Consider the following 16,662-nt stretch of genomic DNA (forward strand, 5'->3'; position numbering starts at 1 on the left):
CAGCCAATGAAGGACCTACACATTTCTTTTTGTTTCTATTAGAAAAAAAAGCATCAGTGTATTCCAAAGTGTAGATATCACTGTAGCAGATTGTCTGAACATCGGCCAGCACTACATACTGCACTTAGGTTTATCTACTGTTTTGGTGATGTATCACTAATGAGTTCAGGAGTGTAAAGTCATACAACAGGGCTTGTTAGATGAAGGGAAGCTGGTTTTGGTTTTCCTCACCGAGTAAGTGATACAAGACATAGAGCATTAGCAATGTCCAAGGCTACATAGCAAGTTCCAGCCATTGCAGGCAAACGGTCCTAATTCTCAGTTATAAAGGAGCAATGGTGGCCATATTCCTACTGAAGCCCTGTTAGTCCTCAGTAGGACTTCCACTGGCCAGACTAAGCTCTGAAGCTGGAGATAGCATTGCACAGAACTTTCTCCTATTCTGAATTTTGTGGGTGAAGACCTAAATTAGTTACTAGAGCTGCCATACCAAAATACCACACACTGGTTGGTTTAAACAACAAACATTTATTTTCTCACAGTTATAGAAGCTAGAAATACAAGATCCAGGTGTTGGAAGGGTTAGTTTCTTTTGAAGAAAGGCTCTATGACTTTCCTCTAGCTTTTGGTGAGTTGGTGAAAATTTTTGATGTTCCCTGACTTGCAAAAGCATTATGCATTCATCTTCACATGGTGTTCTCCCTGTGTGCCTTTGTCCAAATTTCCTCCTTTTAAAATGACACCAGTCATATTGAGTTTGGGTCTCCCTAATTATCTCATTTTAACTTGATTACCTCTGAAAGACTCCATCTGCAGGTCAGATTTCATTCTGAGGTACTGGAAGTTAGAACTTCAATATATAAATTTGTGTGGGAATTCAAATTTGTGTGGGAAATTCAACCCAAAATGAGACCATTACATTTTCTTCTGGAATGAGACATTGTTATAACTGTCAATATTAGCAAACTTTATGAACACAAACCACTTAGTTTCATAAATTTTCCAACTTTCATAGCTGCCAAAAACAGAACCTATAAGGCTTGTAGCAAAGCAACATGTCCATGCAATCTTGCACCTAGACTATTTATATGATTTCAGTACTTAACAAAAGAAAGACAAAGACAATCCTCACACAAGAGTAAACTAGGAACCATGTAAGTCCCAATATCGAGTTAGGAATATTTCGAACATCCCCCTCTCCCCTGAAAGGAAGAACAGAGATCTATCCCCTGACCTGGTTCTTGTCTCTGCCTCATTTATCCTGTTAATTCTCCAGAATCGAGGGGAAGGGTTGACTTACGTAATTGTTGCTCCATAGTATGATAGGGAAAGATAGGGTAGAGTAGGCAGAAAGGGAGAGGCTAGGGCTCGAAAGTCCCTGGGAGCAAAACCACATATTTTAAAATATTGCTGGGAACTTCTGAGTAAAACTCCCTCAGGTCTGACCATGGAGAAAACTCCCTCAGGTCTGACCATGAGATAAGCTTCCTCAGAAATAAAGCTTTTCTTAAGAATAACAAGAATAACAAGCGTTATCTATTGCTCCCTCATGTTTCCCACAGAAATAAATAACCCAGCACCTACAGTTATCAGGCCCACGAAGGGGGAAAAAGAGGGAACAGACCAAAACCCTATAAAATAAAGTCCCTTGCCCATAGTTGGGGTTATTCATTTTCAAATACACCCTCTCTGTAAAGAGAGCTTTCCTACTATTCTTATTTTCTAATCTTATACTCTAATAAACTTTTTCTTGCTGCTCATTTTATTTTGCGTCCACCTCTTCATTCTTCTAAACGGCAAGACAACGAACCCCAGGTATTGAGGTAAAAAATCCTTCAACCAAATCCATTCTGAATTTTCGCATCAGATCATCGGCTTGGTTGTGCGTTGAATCCTCATATCTGTGAGTCTGTTGGTCCCTTTGATCTTATCCTTCCCTCAGACTTCTGTCATAAAGTGCAGGTGTTTTGCAGGGTTTTTCTGAGCTCTAAATTATCCAGCCTCCTTTTCTCTGTTACTCGTCTTACTACCCAAGGTTTTCCTTTAGTAGCAAATCAACCTTTCTTTTAAGATCTGAGTGTTTTAGGGACATTATTTGCTTTACATTTTTTATGCTCTTTCAAATTGCCTATTGTTTGGGGGTTTTGGTGAGGGACAGACTGCTGCTGCTTTGTCACCCTTAGGGTCTGGAGCAAACTTTTCTGAAGGTTTGATGGCCCTATGTTAGCACATCCTATTGCTTCCATACTTGCTCTGGGGCTGGGAGCCACCACACCTATGCTCTCTGTATAGGGTTTGGAACAATTTTCTCAGTGGCCCTTTTGGAAGATGCTGAGCTGGGCCACTTCATAACCATCCTACCACTTGGATACTTGCAGAACTTGGCCACCAGCATTCCATATGACCTGCAAATGCCCCTAGAAGGGGTGTTTCCCACTATGGTGTAATCCATGGGGGCTGGACAGATACTATTTTAAAATCCAAAACCATTGATACCACTGGAGTGCATCCTTTTATGGCCAATACCCACCCTACACGGTAGTTACAGATACTCAGATGTTACTGACTGAATGTTGTGTTCCCTCAAAGTCCTTGAGTTGAAATTCTAACCTCTAGCATGATGGTATTAGGGGTCTCGGGGGAGTGATTAGGTCATGAGGATGGAGCCCTCATGAATGAGATTAATGCCCTTAAGAAAGAACTCCAGGGAGTTCTCTCATTTTTCCATGGGAGGATACAGCAGGAAGGTGGCTTCTCTCACAGCAGTTTTCTCACCAGACACTGACTCTTTTAGTACCTTGATCTTGGATTTTCCAGCCTCCAGAACTGTGAGAAATAAATATTTATTATTTAAGCCACTTAGTCTATGGTGTTTTAGTTATGGCAGCCCAAACGAACCAACACTCACCACTAAAGCCATCTGTGCAAATAAGATTTGATGTAAGTAAGCAAATAAGCCAGATGTAAAATAAGCCAGATGAAAAATTTTACTAGCACAGAGGTGATGAAGCACCCAATTTAGCAAACTTATACTTTGACACAGCTTATTCCAGAGATTGACGGACTATCTGCATTAAAGTCAAACTTTTCAGCTAAGAGGAATCCTTCTCCATAATTCTCACCATATTTATAGGAACAGTGGATGAGAAACTTCTACGTGACTACATAACAATAGAGGCTCCCTGGTAGAGGAGGGAGCCTTTTCGACAAAGAACCTCTAAAATTAGCAGCTAGATTCAGGCTGTGCTACTGAGCTAACTGGGACCAGCTGAACCAACTTTCTACTAAGTACTAAAAAGTTTTAGTGTGTGTGGAGGAGGAGGAGGCAGGGAATGAGGGTTCATTACATTCAGATCTGTCTTTTCTCAAAAAGCTACAGAACTAAAATACATTAAGAGGAATAACAATTTTTTTGCAATGTATATATGTTAAACATCTTTAAAAAAGAAATATCAGTATCAGCACTAATATGGTATTTGTTGATCAGTTTCTTCGTCAGGTACAATCAAGCAATTTTACTTGACTGTCAAGCAGTTCTGCTTTCAGAACAATGGAATATCATAGTTTAATTCAATTTAATCAGATACTGACACCTTTTCTGTTATAATGGTCTAATTGTTTAAAGAGCAGCATCAGAAGAGACATGTGGGTTTATGGAAATATAGAATAATAGTTTTTAAAGCCCCGCTTGTCATTTTAAATTGCCCTGAAGAATCAGGGTAAGAAATTAAAAATAAAGTATTTTGATGCCAGTAGGAGAATTTAGAACATTTTGGAAATGTCCATTCCCTTAGAGTAATTCATGGTCCTCCAAGTTATATGAGCATATTCATCAATTATCCAAGGCACATATTCTATATTAACCTACTATTCAGATTCTCCAGGAGATCCTTTCATATTTCCAGAATACAATGTTTATCAGTTGAAGTATGTTTAAGTCTTATTTATTTACCTACTAAAAAAGTCAAGTTAAAACATTCTATCTTAAGCCACTTAGTGGTAACAGCAGTGCTTCTTTATTTTTGAAAAATTGTCACATATTATACCAAATACAGAAGCATTTGTATTTGCCGAACTAAAACTATTCCCTGGAAAACTGCTCACAGTTAGAGTAAGGCTAGATAATGTCAAAGCTCTAAATTAAACATGACATCTTGCTATTGACTTACCTGTCTCTTCCTCTAATTACAGATATTTATATACTAATGACCATAAAACGAAATCTGAAGCTATTCACCAGCAGTGCCTTCTTGGGAGTCTTTTTCCTCCTAACATGAATAGCTATTTTCTACATGTCTTAACTTCTGTTTTAAAGTTCTACTGTTCTATCTAAAGAAAATTCTGTATTGCATTTCCATTAAATTATAACTGGTGATACATAATGAAAGGCGTATGTCCATTCACCCTCATCTATTTTCATATTCAGGACGATTTCGCACCTGCTCATATATTTATGTTCCAGTGTACTTTGTATCTCCCTGAGGCTCCATAAATCATCTATGCTAGTTCCTCTGTGGATACTGTGTTATGTAACATTTCTTTAGAGCAGTCAGGCCTCTCCCCAGGTGAGGCTATTTTTTTTTTTTCCTCCTGGGAAAACTTGAATATATTTTACTTGTTCAGTGACATTTTTATTTTACCTCTGTGCATAGCTCTAGCCCTGACTCAGAATTTTTAGTTACTTTCTTGAATCACATCTAGAAGATGTGGTTAGAATTAACTTGAACTTGCTCTTTAGAACCGAGTAATATTTCTGCCTCAGACACCATGGTACATATTTAGGAGACTTCGATGTTCCTTATCTCACTAACACGTAGAAGAGTTTTCATTTCATGTATAATTTGATACTCCAAAATAAATAAATTATACATACTGTTTTATGCACACTTCCTACATTTGTTTGATCTTATTGTATTTTCCAAGTTTATTTTCAGCTGACCTCCGATTCATTTGTATATAAATATTTTTGTCTTGGCTACTCAAGCCACCCAGTAGATTATAAAAGCATTTACACAAAATAATATGACTTTATGACACCAGATCAAAGCATCCCAGTAATTACTTTTATATAATAGTTGAATTGAGAGAATGTTTACTGTGCTAATTCCACATGCACTTTCCCTTGTTACCTATTGCTGTTTGTTGTTATTCTTCACGTTGATTTTTTCCAACCATGTGTTGGAAGTTCAAGAAGGTCAGTTAAAAAGACATATATTTATCATTATAGTAATTACACTGTATATCTTAGACTACTATAACACTGTGTATTAATTATACTTTAACAAAAAAATAAAATACATATAATTTTTCTTGGTTTTTACAAGTTGGAATTGGTATCAGATAATGGTGAAAATGGAATATTAGGTCTAGTGTATATAATTCAGGAGTTCAGGTTCACTGAGGATATGGTGTCAGACATAGAAAATCTTGAATTTTGTCATATAGAAGAGATAGTTTTAGGAGTAAACTCAGAACTTAATACCCCAACTTATAGAGATAAAACTTGCCTCATATCCTGCTGAGTAAAATGATAGGTTTCTAAGCCTTGCTGTCAGTCTTGGGGTTGATATGGTCATTATTTGATAAATCACACAGGCTTTCTCTTCCTGGAGAAATTTTGCTGGGAAGGTTAAAGAGATTATTTTCTTTTCTTTTTCTTTTTTTTTTTCAACGTTTATTTATTTTTGGGACAGAGAGAGACAGAGCATGAACGGGGGAGGGGCAGAGAGAGAGGGAGACACAGAATCGGAAACATGCTCCAGGCTCTGAGCCATCAGCCCAGAGCCCGACGCGGGGCTCGAACTCAGGGACCGCGAGATCGTGACCTGGCCGAAGTCGGACGCTTAACCGACTGCGCCACCCAGGCGCCCCAAGAGTTTATTTTCAATGTATCTTGAAAATGTTGCCATCCCAACCCAGGAAAGTGTCAGTAATTATGGGGTTTTATTTTTTTTTTTCTTAACTTGTTTTATTTTTTATTTTTTAAAATTTACATCCAAATTAGTTAGCATATAGTGAAACAATGATTTCAGGAGTAGATTCCTTGGTGCCCCTTACCCATTTAGTCAATCCCCCCTCCCACACCCCCTCCAGCAACCCTCAGTTTGTTCTCCATATTTATGAGTCTCTTCTGTTTTGTCCCCCTCCCTGTTTTTATATTATTTTTGTTTCCCTTATGTTCATCTGTTTTGTCTCTTAAAGTCCTCATATGAGTAAAGTCATATGATTTTTGTCTTTCTCTGACTGACTAATTTCACTTAGCATTATACCCTCCAGTTCCATCCATGTAGTTGCAAATGGCAAGATTTCATTCTTTTTGATTGACGAGTAATACTCCATTGTATATACATACCACATGTTCTTTCTCCATTCATCCATCGATGGACATTTGGGCTCTTTCCATACTTTGGCTATTGTTGATAGTGCTGCTCTAAACATGGGGGTGCATGTATCCCTTCGAAACAGCACACCTGTATCCTGTGGGAAAATGCCTAGTAGTGCCATTGCTGGGTCATAGGGTAGTTCTATTTTTAGTTTTTTTGAGGAACCTCCATACTATTTTCCAGAGTGGCTGCACCAGTTTGCATTCCCACCAACAATGCCTAAGAGATCCTCTTTCTCTGCATCCTTGTCAACATCTGTTGTTACCTGCGTTGTTCATGTTAGCCATTCTGACAGGTGTAAGGTAGCATCTCATTGTGGTTTTGATTTGTATTTCCATGATGATGAGTGATGTTGAGCATTTTTTCATGTGTCAGTTGGCCATCTGGATGTCTTCTTTGGAGAAGTATCTATTCATGTCTTTTGCCCATTTCTTCACTGGATTATTTGGTTTTTGGGTGTTTAGTTTGATAAGTTCTTTGTAGATTTTGGATACTAACCCTTTATCTGATATGTCATTTGCAAATATCTTTTCCCATTCTGTCAGTTGCCTTTTAGTTTTGCTGATTGTTTCCTTCACTGTGCAGAAAATTTTTATTTTGATGAGTTCCCAGTAGTTCATTTTTGCCTGTTTCCCTTGCCTCTGGAGACGTGTTGAGTAAGAAGTTGCTGCGGCTGAGGTCAAAGAGGTTTTTGCCTGCTTTCTCCTCAAGGATTTTGATGGCTTCCTGTCTTACATTTAGGTCTTTCATCCATTTTAAGTTTATTTTTGTGTCTGCTGTAAGAAAGTGGTCCAGGTTCATTCTTCTGCATGTCGCTGTCCAGTTATCCCAGCACCACTTGCTGAAGAGACTGTATTTTTTCCACTGGATATTCTTTCCTGCTTTGTCAAAGATTAGTTGCCCATATGTTTGTGGGTCCATTTCTGGGTTTTCTATTCTGTTCCATTGATCTGAGTGTCTGTTCTTCTGCCAGTACCATACTGTCTTGATGATTATAGCTTTGTAGTATAGCTTGAAGCCTGGGATTGTGATGCCACCTGCTTTGGTTTTCTTTTTCAAGATCGCTTTGGCTATTTGCGGTTTTTGTGGTTCCACACAAATTTTAGGATTATTTGTTCTAGCTCTGTGAAGAATGCTCGTGTTATTTTGATAGGGATTGCATTAATATGTAGATTGCTTTGGGTAGCATCAACATTTTAACAATATTTGTTTTTCCTATCTAGGAGCATGGAATCTTTTTCCATTTTTTTTGTGTGTCTTCTTTAATTTCTTTCATAAGCTTTCTATAGTTTTCAGTGTATAGATTTTTCACCTCTTTGGTTAGATTTATTTCTAGGTATTTTATGGCTTTTTGTGCAAGTGTAAATGGGAATTATTCCTTGATTTCTCTTTCTGTCACTTCACTGCTGGTGTATAGGAATGCAACTGATTTCTGTGCATTGATTTTATATCCTGCAACTTTGCTGAATTCATGAATAAATTCTTGAAGTTTTTTGGTGGAATCTTTTGGGTTTTCCATATAGAGTATCATGTCATCTGTGAGAGTGAAAGTTTGACCTCCTCCTGGCCGATTTGGATGCCTTTTATTTCTTTGTGTCGTCTGATTGCAGAGGCTAAGACTTCCAATACTATGTTGAATAACAGTGGCGAGAGTGGACATCCCTGTCTTGTTCCTGACATCAGGGGGAAAGCTCTCAATTTTTCCCCATTGAGGATGATATTAGCGTTGGGTCAGTCTATATGGCTTTTATGATCTTGAGATATGCTCCTTCTATCCCTACTTTATTGAGGGTTTTTATCAAGAAAGGATGCTTTATTTTGTCAAATTCTTTCTCTGCATCTTTTGAGAAGATCATATGGTTCTTGTCTTTCATTTATTGATGTGATGAATCACGTAAATAGTTTTGCAGATATTGAACCAGCCCTGCATCCCAGGTATAAATCCTGCTTAGTCGTGGTGAATAATTTTAATGTATTGTTGGATCCAGTTGGCTAATATCTTTTGCATCCATGTTCATCAGAGAAATTGGTCTAAAGTTCTCCTTGTTAGTGGGGTCGTTGTCTGGTTTTGGAATCAAGGTAATGCTGGCTTCATAGAAAGAGTTTGGAAGTTTTCCTTCCATTTCTATTTTTTGGATCAGCTTCAAGAGAATAGGTGTTACCTCTTTCTATCTGGTTTTGGAATCAAGGTAATGCTGGCTTCATAGAAAGAGTTTGGAAGTTTTCCTTCCATTTCTATTTTTTGGATCAGCTTCAAGAGAATAGGTGTTACCTCTTTCTGTCTGGTTTTGGAATCAAGGTAATGCTGGCTTCATAGAAAGAGTTTGGAAGTTTTCCTTCCATTTCTATTTTTTGGAACAGCTTCAAGAGAATAGGTGTTACCTCTTCCCTAAATGTTTGGTAGAATTCCCCTAGAAAGCTGTCTGGCCCTGGACTCGTTTTTTGGCAGATTTTTGATTACTAATTTGATTTCCTTACTGCTTATGGGTCTGTTCAAATTTTCTATTTCTTCCTGTTTCAGTTTTGGTAGTGTATATGTTTCTAGGAATTTGTCCATTTCTTCCAGATTGCCCATTTTATCGCCATACAATTGCTCATAATATGCTCTTATTATTGTTTTTATTTCTGTTATGTTGGTTGTGATCTCTCCTCTTTCATTCTTGATTTTATTTATTTGGGTCCTTTCCTTTTTCTTTTTGATCAAACTGCCTAGTGGTTTATCAATTTTGTTAATTCTTTCAAAGAACCATCTTTTGGTTTCATTAATCTGTTCTACCATTTGTTTGGTCTCAGTAGCATTAATTTCTGCTCTTATTATTTCCTGTCTTCCGCTGGTTTTGGGTTTTATTTCCTGTTCTTTTTCCTTAAGACCTGAGGTTAGGTTGTGTGTCTGAGATCTTTCTTCCCTCTTTAGGAAGGCCTGGATTGCTATATACTTTCCTCTTATGACTGGCTTTGCTGTGTCCCAGAGGTTTTGGGTTGTGGTGTTATCATTTTCATTGACTTCCATATACTTTTTAATTTCCTCTTTAACTGCTTGGTTAGCCCATTCATTCTTTGGTAGGATGTTCTTCAGTCTCCAAGTATTTTTTACCTTTCCAAATTTTTTTTTTTTTTGTGGTTGATTTTGAGTTTCATAATGTTGTGGTCTGAAAATATGCACGGTATGATCTCAATCTTTTTGTACTTACTTAGGGCTGATCTGTGTCCTAGTATATGGTTTATTCTGGAGAACATTCCATGTGCACTGGAGAAGAATGTATATTCTGCTGCTTTAGGATGAAATGTTCTGAATATCTGTTAAGTCCATCTGGTCCAGTGTGTCATTTAAAGCCATTGTTTCCTTGTTGATTTTTTGATTAGATGATCTGTCCATTGCTGTGAGTGAGGTGTTGAAGTCTCCTACTATTACGGTATTGCTATCGATGAGTTTCTTTATGTTTGTGATTAATTGATTTATATATTTGGGTGCCATCATATTTGTCACATAAATGTTTATAATTGTTAGGTCTTCTTGGTCTATAGACCCCTTGATTATTGTATAATGCCCTCTGCATCTCTTGATACAGTCTTTATTTTAAAGTCTAGATTGTCTGATATAAGTATGACTACTCTGGCTTTCTTTTGTTGGCCATTAACATGATAGATGGTTCTCCATCCCCTTATTTTCAATCTGAAGGTGTCTTTAGGTCTCAAGTGTATCTCTTGTCAACAGCATATCAATGGATCTTGTTTTCTTATCCATTCTGGTACCCTATGTCTTTTGATTGGACCATTGAGTCTATTGACATTTAGAGTGAGTACTGAAAGATATGAATTTATTACCATTATAATGCTTGTACAGTTGGAGTTTCTGGTGGTGTTCTCTGGTCCTTTCTAATCTTTGTTGCCTTTGATATATATATATATATATACTTTCATCTCCTCTCCCCTCAGAGAGTCCCCTTAAAATTTCTTGCAGGGCTGGTTTAGTGGTCACAAACTCCTTTAATTTTTGTTTGTCTGGGAAACTTTTTATCTCTCCTATTTTGAATGACAGCCTTGCTGGATAAAGAATTCTTGGCTGCATGTTTTTCTGATTCAGCACGTTGACTATATCCTGCCACTCCTTTCTGGCCTGCCAAGTTTCTGTGGATAGGTCTGCTGCAAACCTGATCTGTCTTCCCTTGTAGGTTAGGGACTTTTTTCCCTTGCTGCTTTCATGATTCTCTCCTTGCCTGAGTCTTTTGTGAATTTGTTGATGGCTGGTTTTTGTTGAATCTAATGGGGGTCCTCTGTGCTTCCTGGATTTTGATGTCTGTCTTTCTCCAGGTTAGGAAAGTTTTCTGCTATGATTTGCTCACATAACCCTTCTACCCCTATTTCTCTCTCTTCCTCTTCTGGGACCCCTATATTTCTGATGTTGTTCCTTTTTAATGAGTCACTACTTTCTCTAATTCTTAAATCATACTTTTTGCCTTAATCTCCCTCTTTTTTTCTGCCTCATTATTCTCTATAGGTTTGTCCTCTATATCACTGATTCTCTGTTCTGCCTCATCCATCCTTGCCACCGCTGCATCCATCTGTGATTGCAGCTCAGTTATAGCATTTTTAATTTCATTCTGAATATTTCTTACTTCTTTTATCTCTGCAGAAAGGGATTCTAATCTATTTTCGGCTCCAGCTAGTATTCTTGTTATCGTGATTCTAAATTCTGGTTCAGACATCTTTCTTGTATCTGTGTTGGTTAAATCCCTGGCTGTCATTTCTTCGTGCTTTCTTTTGGGGTGAATTCCTTCATTGTTTCATTTTAAAGGGACAAAAGGAATTAGAGGTAGAAAAATTAAAATTAAATAAAATTAAAATTAAAAAATTAATATTGAAAAACTACACACACACACACACACACACAAATCAAATAAATGATGCTAGATCCCAGGTGTGTTTCGGTCTGGGTTTTGAAAGTGGTTTGATAGATTAGAGAAAAAAAGTGGGGGGGAGAAAAGGAAATCGTTTGAGAATTTGAAAAACTGAATACACTGAAGTAGACTAAAATGAGATGATAGGAGTAAAATAGAATTTGAAAAATTTTACACAACAGTAAAGAATATAGTAAAAAAAAATTAAAGAAAAATATTTTTAATAAATTTAAAAATAAAAATGAATTTTTCTCTTTCTGTATTCAAGAAAAAGGAAAGAAATGAAAAAGAAAAAATAGAAAAAAATCGTTTGAAAATTTGAATAATTGAATACACTGTTGTAGCCTAAAATAAAATGATGGAAGTAAAATAGAATTTGAAAAATAATTTACATAAAAGTAAAAATTATGGTAAAAAAAGTAAAGCAAAATATTTTTAATAGGAATTGAAAGTAAAAATGAAGTTTTTCTCTTTCTGCATTAAAGAAAAAGTAGTGTAAAAGGGAAAAAAAAAGAAAGAAAATTGAATAGATGGACCTGCTAACAGATTGAAGTAGGACTGAAGTTACTTCGCTTTTCCCTAGAAGTCGGTCTATGTAGTGCTTTATAGTCCATAAACTAAGCAGGCGGTGAGACTTGTGTTCTTGAAGAGTAAAGTTGGCCCGGTTGGGTGGGCTCAGTGTAATAGCTCTGTTCTCCACTAGATGGCGCTGCTTAGCCTACTGGAGTGGATTGTTGTGGCGCTCATAGGTGCGTACACGCATGTGTGGGAGGGGTGAAAATGGTGTTGCCCACCTGCCCAGTCTGTTCTCTGGGATCAGCAATAGCGCACCCGTCCTCTGTCTTCAGCTTTCGCCCACTGCCCGCTTTTTCACTCTCCGTGACCAGGCCCCAGGCAGTACCTCTCTCCCGAGTTTTGTCTCAGATGCGGCTGTTTTCCACGGCCCCTTACTTCTGAAGAACTGTGGCTTTGACCTGTTCTGCCCCTCTACAGGAGGGTCTCACCGAGCAATGGCTGAACGCTGGCTGCACCCAGGAATGCTTGCTGGACCCTGCTGCTGCTGGTGCCCTGAGACTGTGGCCAGGTGCCAGCCCGACCCAGAAAAAGTTCGTGAGGTAGTGTAGCAGCAGCGTTTCAGGGATTATGGAAAATCACAACACCTGGCACCAGGCTTCACCCTTAATGACCTTGTTCCAGCACCAGCGAATGTGGCCATTCTCTGGGGTGTGCTCGGACCTGGTGGCCTCAACAGTCTCTACCAAATGTCCTTCCAGCAGTGGAACCGCTTTTCCCCGTGTGACCCGAGAACCTCCCGGACTCCACTCTGCTCCTGGGGATTCGCCCTTCCCACCAGAGCACCACCAGGTATGGAGCTGAGGAGTTGCAGCCTTTGCGCTCCCCTTGTTTACAGTCTAAATGGAATTGAAACCCTCTCCTTTCTCCTTTCTCCCTTTTTAGTTTAGTCCCTGTGGCTGTTTCCAATTTTCCACTTTCTCTCCAGCTGCTTTTGGGGAGGGGTGCTTTTCCCTTATGCTCACCCCCTCCCCAGTCTCTGTCCTCTCTCCACCCGCAAAAGCGGTTCCCTGCCAGCTGCCGGCTTCTCTCTCCCCAAGTTCAACTCTCTGCACCCTATACCTGCTGAATTCTGTGGTTCAGGTCATGCAGATTGTTGTGTCAATCCTCTAATCAGTTTTCTAAGTGTGTAGGATGGTTTAGTGTTGGCCTGGCTGTATTTCATGGACTTGAGACACACAAAAAACTTCTATGCTGTTCTGCCATCTTCAGTAATTATGGTTCTTCAAAATATATTCATTGTAGGAAGTCAACATATTTCTACAAATGCCCCCATTTTTATTTATTTATTTATTTAAATTTTTATTTAAAAAAAATTAATGTTTATTTTTGAGTGGGGGCAGGGGGGCAGAGAGAGACACACAGAATCTGAAACAGGCTCTAGGTTCCCAACTGTCGGCACAGAGCCAGATGTAGGGCTTGAACCCACAAATCCTGAGATCATGACCAGAGCAGAAGTCGGATGCTTAACCGACTGACTCACCCAGGTGCCCTGCAAATGCCCCAATTTTTAAAATAATGGGAAATTATTTGACTAAAAGAAAGTGAATATAAGTTATTTAGCATCACATCTCTTTATTAACAGCCTGTATCCTCCTAGTCTGAACCTTGGTGGAAAATTAAAATGACACAACATCAGTTTGAAGCTGCAGATATGGCCTTTGTCCAGAATAACCCCAGATGGTTGACTTCTGGTCACTTCAGTGACACCAAATCTTTGGAAATAGATGAGATGGCATTTCTTAGCTGAGTATGCTTACTGTAAGGGGAATTATAATCCAATAGTTACTCCAAAGAAACTAGTTTCCTGAGGAATGAACTATAGTGTTTATACCTCTAGAGTGCTCCCTGGAATGACGTTTGGCCTAAGATTGTAGAACCACAGGAGAATGCAACTTTCTGTGTTGAGCCATACCTTATTTTATTTATACTATTATTTTTATTTCATTATGTGCTGTAAAGAATAGGGATAGAATTTTAAACATAGTAATGTGTTTAAACACATTAGTAGATACGTATTAGGAAATAATGATAACTGAAAATATGCTGCTTCATGATGGTTATGGACCATGCTTTTCGTTTCATAAAGGTCTTATTTACTAAAAGACTCAAAAACTTCTACTCTGTCATATAACCCATCCATAGTAATTGGAAGATCTTTATTCTGTAGGATTGAATTATATATAAAATATTAACAACATTTTAAACATGAATGCCATGAGAAAAACAAATTCTTGATTAGTAGGGGTTTGTAGACTTTGGGGAATTCCTAGACTCAATGCTCTTGTCCTATTACCTTCTGTGGTACTTTGACAGTCTCAATTGCTTGTTACTATTCTCAACAGAGGAAAGAGAGAAATGAGACAACCTTCAAATTCATCAATTTTTTGTTTTCCTATATAAGTTAAAAATATTTTTAAAGAAATAGGCTGAGCTGATTCATGGCTGGGATAAGCAGCAGTGCTGTACTTACCTTGAATACAGGCAACCTTGTAGAAGGACGCTGGCCAGATACATAGGAAAGATGATGAGAACCCAAGAAAGTGGTTGACAGTAGACACGGAAAGGAGAAATCTATTCAAGGTACATCTAAGGAGCCAATATGAAGATTGCTTGGTTGTTTCAAGTAAGAAAGGGGGTCAAACTCTTGACTTCTAACATTGGTTAACGTATAAACAAAAATGTCATTAACAGAGATCAAGGCCAGAGATGAGAACTCTGGGTTGCATAGTGAGAGAGAGTTAGGATTAATTCATTTAATTTTGGATTTGAGTTTGGAATACCCCTGAGATGTCCCAATACATAGTTTCCCTTTCCCAAATTATTCTCAATAGCCAGGGATTGAAGGCAAAGTCATTGAATACTATTCAGTTGATCTTTTGACCTAAACGTTGCCTCCAGGTTGCCTTAAAAATATTGCCAGAAAATGGGCCATCAAAATAACACAATTAATGTTTTTCTTGACTACAGTTATAATGGTTTCTGGCATCACCCCACTCACAAGAAAATGTTAAAATCGTTATTCCTTTGCCTACTAGTTGAAGGTCCTTTCCAGATAGGTTGTTACTAGAAATAAAAGCTTTTGTATAAAATTATACAACTCAGAACCAGAAGGAAGATAGAAAAACATACATAGAAAGTAGACACTCTCTCTCTCCTGAATCCACTTCAACCTCTCTTTTTCAACATATACAAAGGCACAACATTTTCCCCTTTTCAGATAATTATGGCTTAGGCTTTCATATACTGAATCTACAATTAGTAAAAAGAAATGAAGTAACAGTAAATTACAATCAGCAGGTTTCAAAAATTCCTGGTCTCAAATATTTCCATTGTTTTCGACCGTAACTACATGTGATAGAACAGAGGTTGTTGGCCAGAGATTGCAAGCATTGGTTTTGAATATAATATTACATAATTGGTTGGCTTTTGTTTTTTATTGTTTGCTTATGTTTGCATGCATGCTTACATACGTGTGTGTGAGCATGCATGGTTGTATGTGTGCATTGTAGGACATTTGTTTTCCATGACTAAAAAATGATTGAAATATTATTTCAAATAAAATCTCTGAGAGTTTTTATTGTCACATCTGAAAACCTGGCACTATTATGTTCCTAGAAAATCTCTGGAAACCCTCAACTGGTCTCTACAGTTTAGTAGTGGAGCATGATCTGACCCAAGGAAGTTCTCATCCACATTTCACCCTTAGGAGAGATAGTGTGTCAGCATTACTTTAAGCTTATTATATATGCAGAATTCCTAGCCCCACCCCAAAACATCTGGATCAGAGACTGTATTTTAATGAAATTCCCAAATGGTATTTGGGCACAGCAAAACTTGAGACTTTTGCTCTAGACCAAGGTGCTCCATATATCAGAGACACTTCTGTAAGACAAATTCTGTGAGACGCTAAACACTGATAGCTACGGTGTTAATTTTTGTGTGCACCTGTCCAAATGAGATTAAAAAAAGAGACCCAAGCATCAGAAAGAGCTAATGCATTTTAATTTATGGTTGAAATTGAGACAAGTGCTCATCCATTCACTGCTGCATTCAATTCCAACTGTATTTCATGGGTTAGTAGTTTCCTTTCCATCAGTATAGAGAATGAACAATCTTGATTTTTTTATGATAAATAAAATAAAAGCATAATGAAAGGATATACAGTGCATTGTATTTCTTAATCTATTCATACTGAGGTTTTGAAGATTTGAAGTCACTGTCCAAGACTTTGTAAATTCCTTGACTTTCTTAGTGCTATATGAATGTGTAGCAATTAGCTTTAGACTTAGGGATTTGTACTCAAAGAAAAAGAAGGAAATTGACAATTTCAAAGTATTATATGTTTGTGTGCATGTGTAATCTTTAGAAAGAAACTTATATTTTAGTATTTTACTAAAGAAACCTGCTTAGTGCTAATTTAAATACATGATAGATTCATTGTGGTATAAATATTTTAAAAACTTGATCATCATTGGGGCACCTGGGTGGCTCAGTCAAACATCTGACTTCAGCTGAGGTCATGATCTCACCGTTCATGAGTTCAAGCCTGTGTTGAGCTCTGTGCTGACAGCTCAGAGCCTGGAATCTGCTTTGGATTCGGTGTCTCCCTCTCTCTCTTTGCTCGCACTCTATTTGTGTGTCTCCCTCTCAAAAATAAACAAACATTAAAAAATGTTTTTAAAACTTATTCATTACAGTAATCAGAATACATTATGTAATCTGTTCAGTAGAAATACAAGAGTCAAAATCATCAATACAAACAGTTTACTCACTAACTTCTACAAATCCATTGATTCCACATTTTA

The sequence above is a fragment of the Prionailurus viverrinus genome, chromosome C2, assembly GCF_022837055.1.
Source record: "Prionailurus viverrinus isolate Anna chromosome C2, UM_Priviv_1.0, whole genome shotgun sequence".
Lineage (NCBI taxonomy): Eukaryota > Metazoa > Chordata > Mammalia > Carnivora > Felidae > Prionailurus > Prionailurus viverrinus.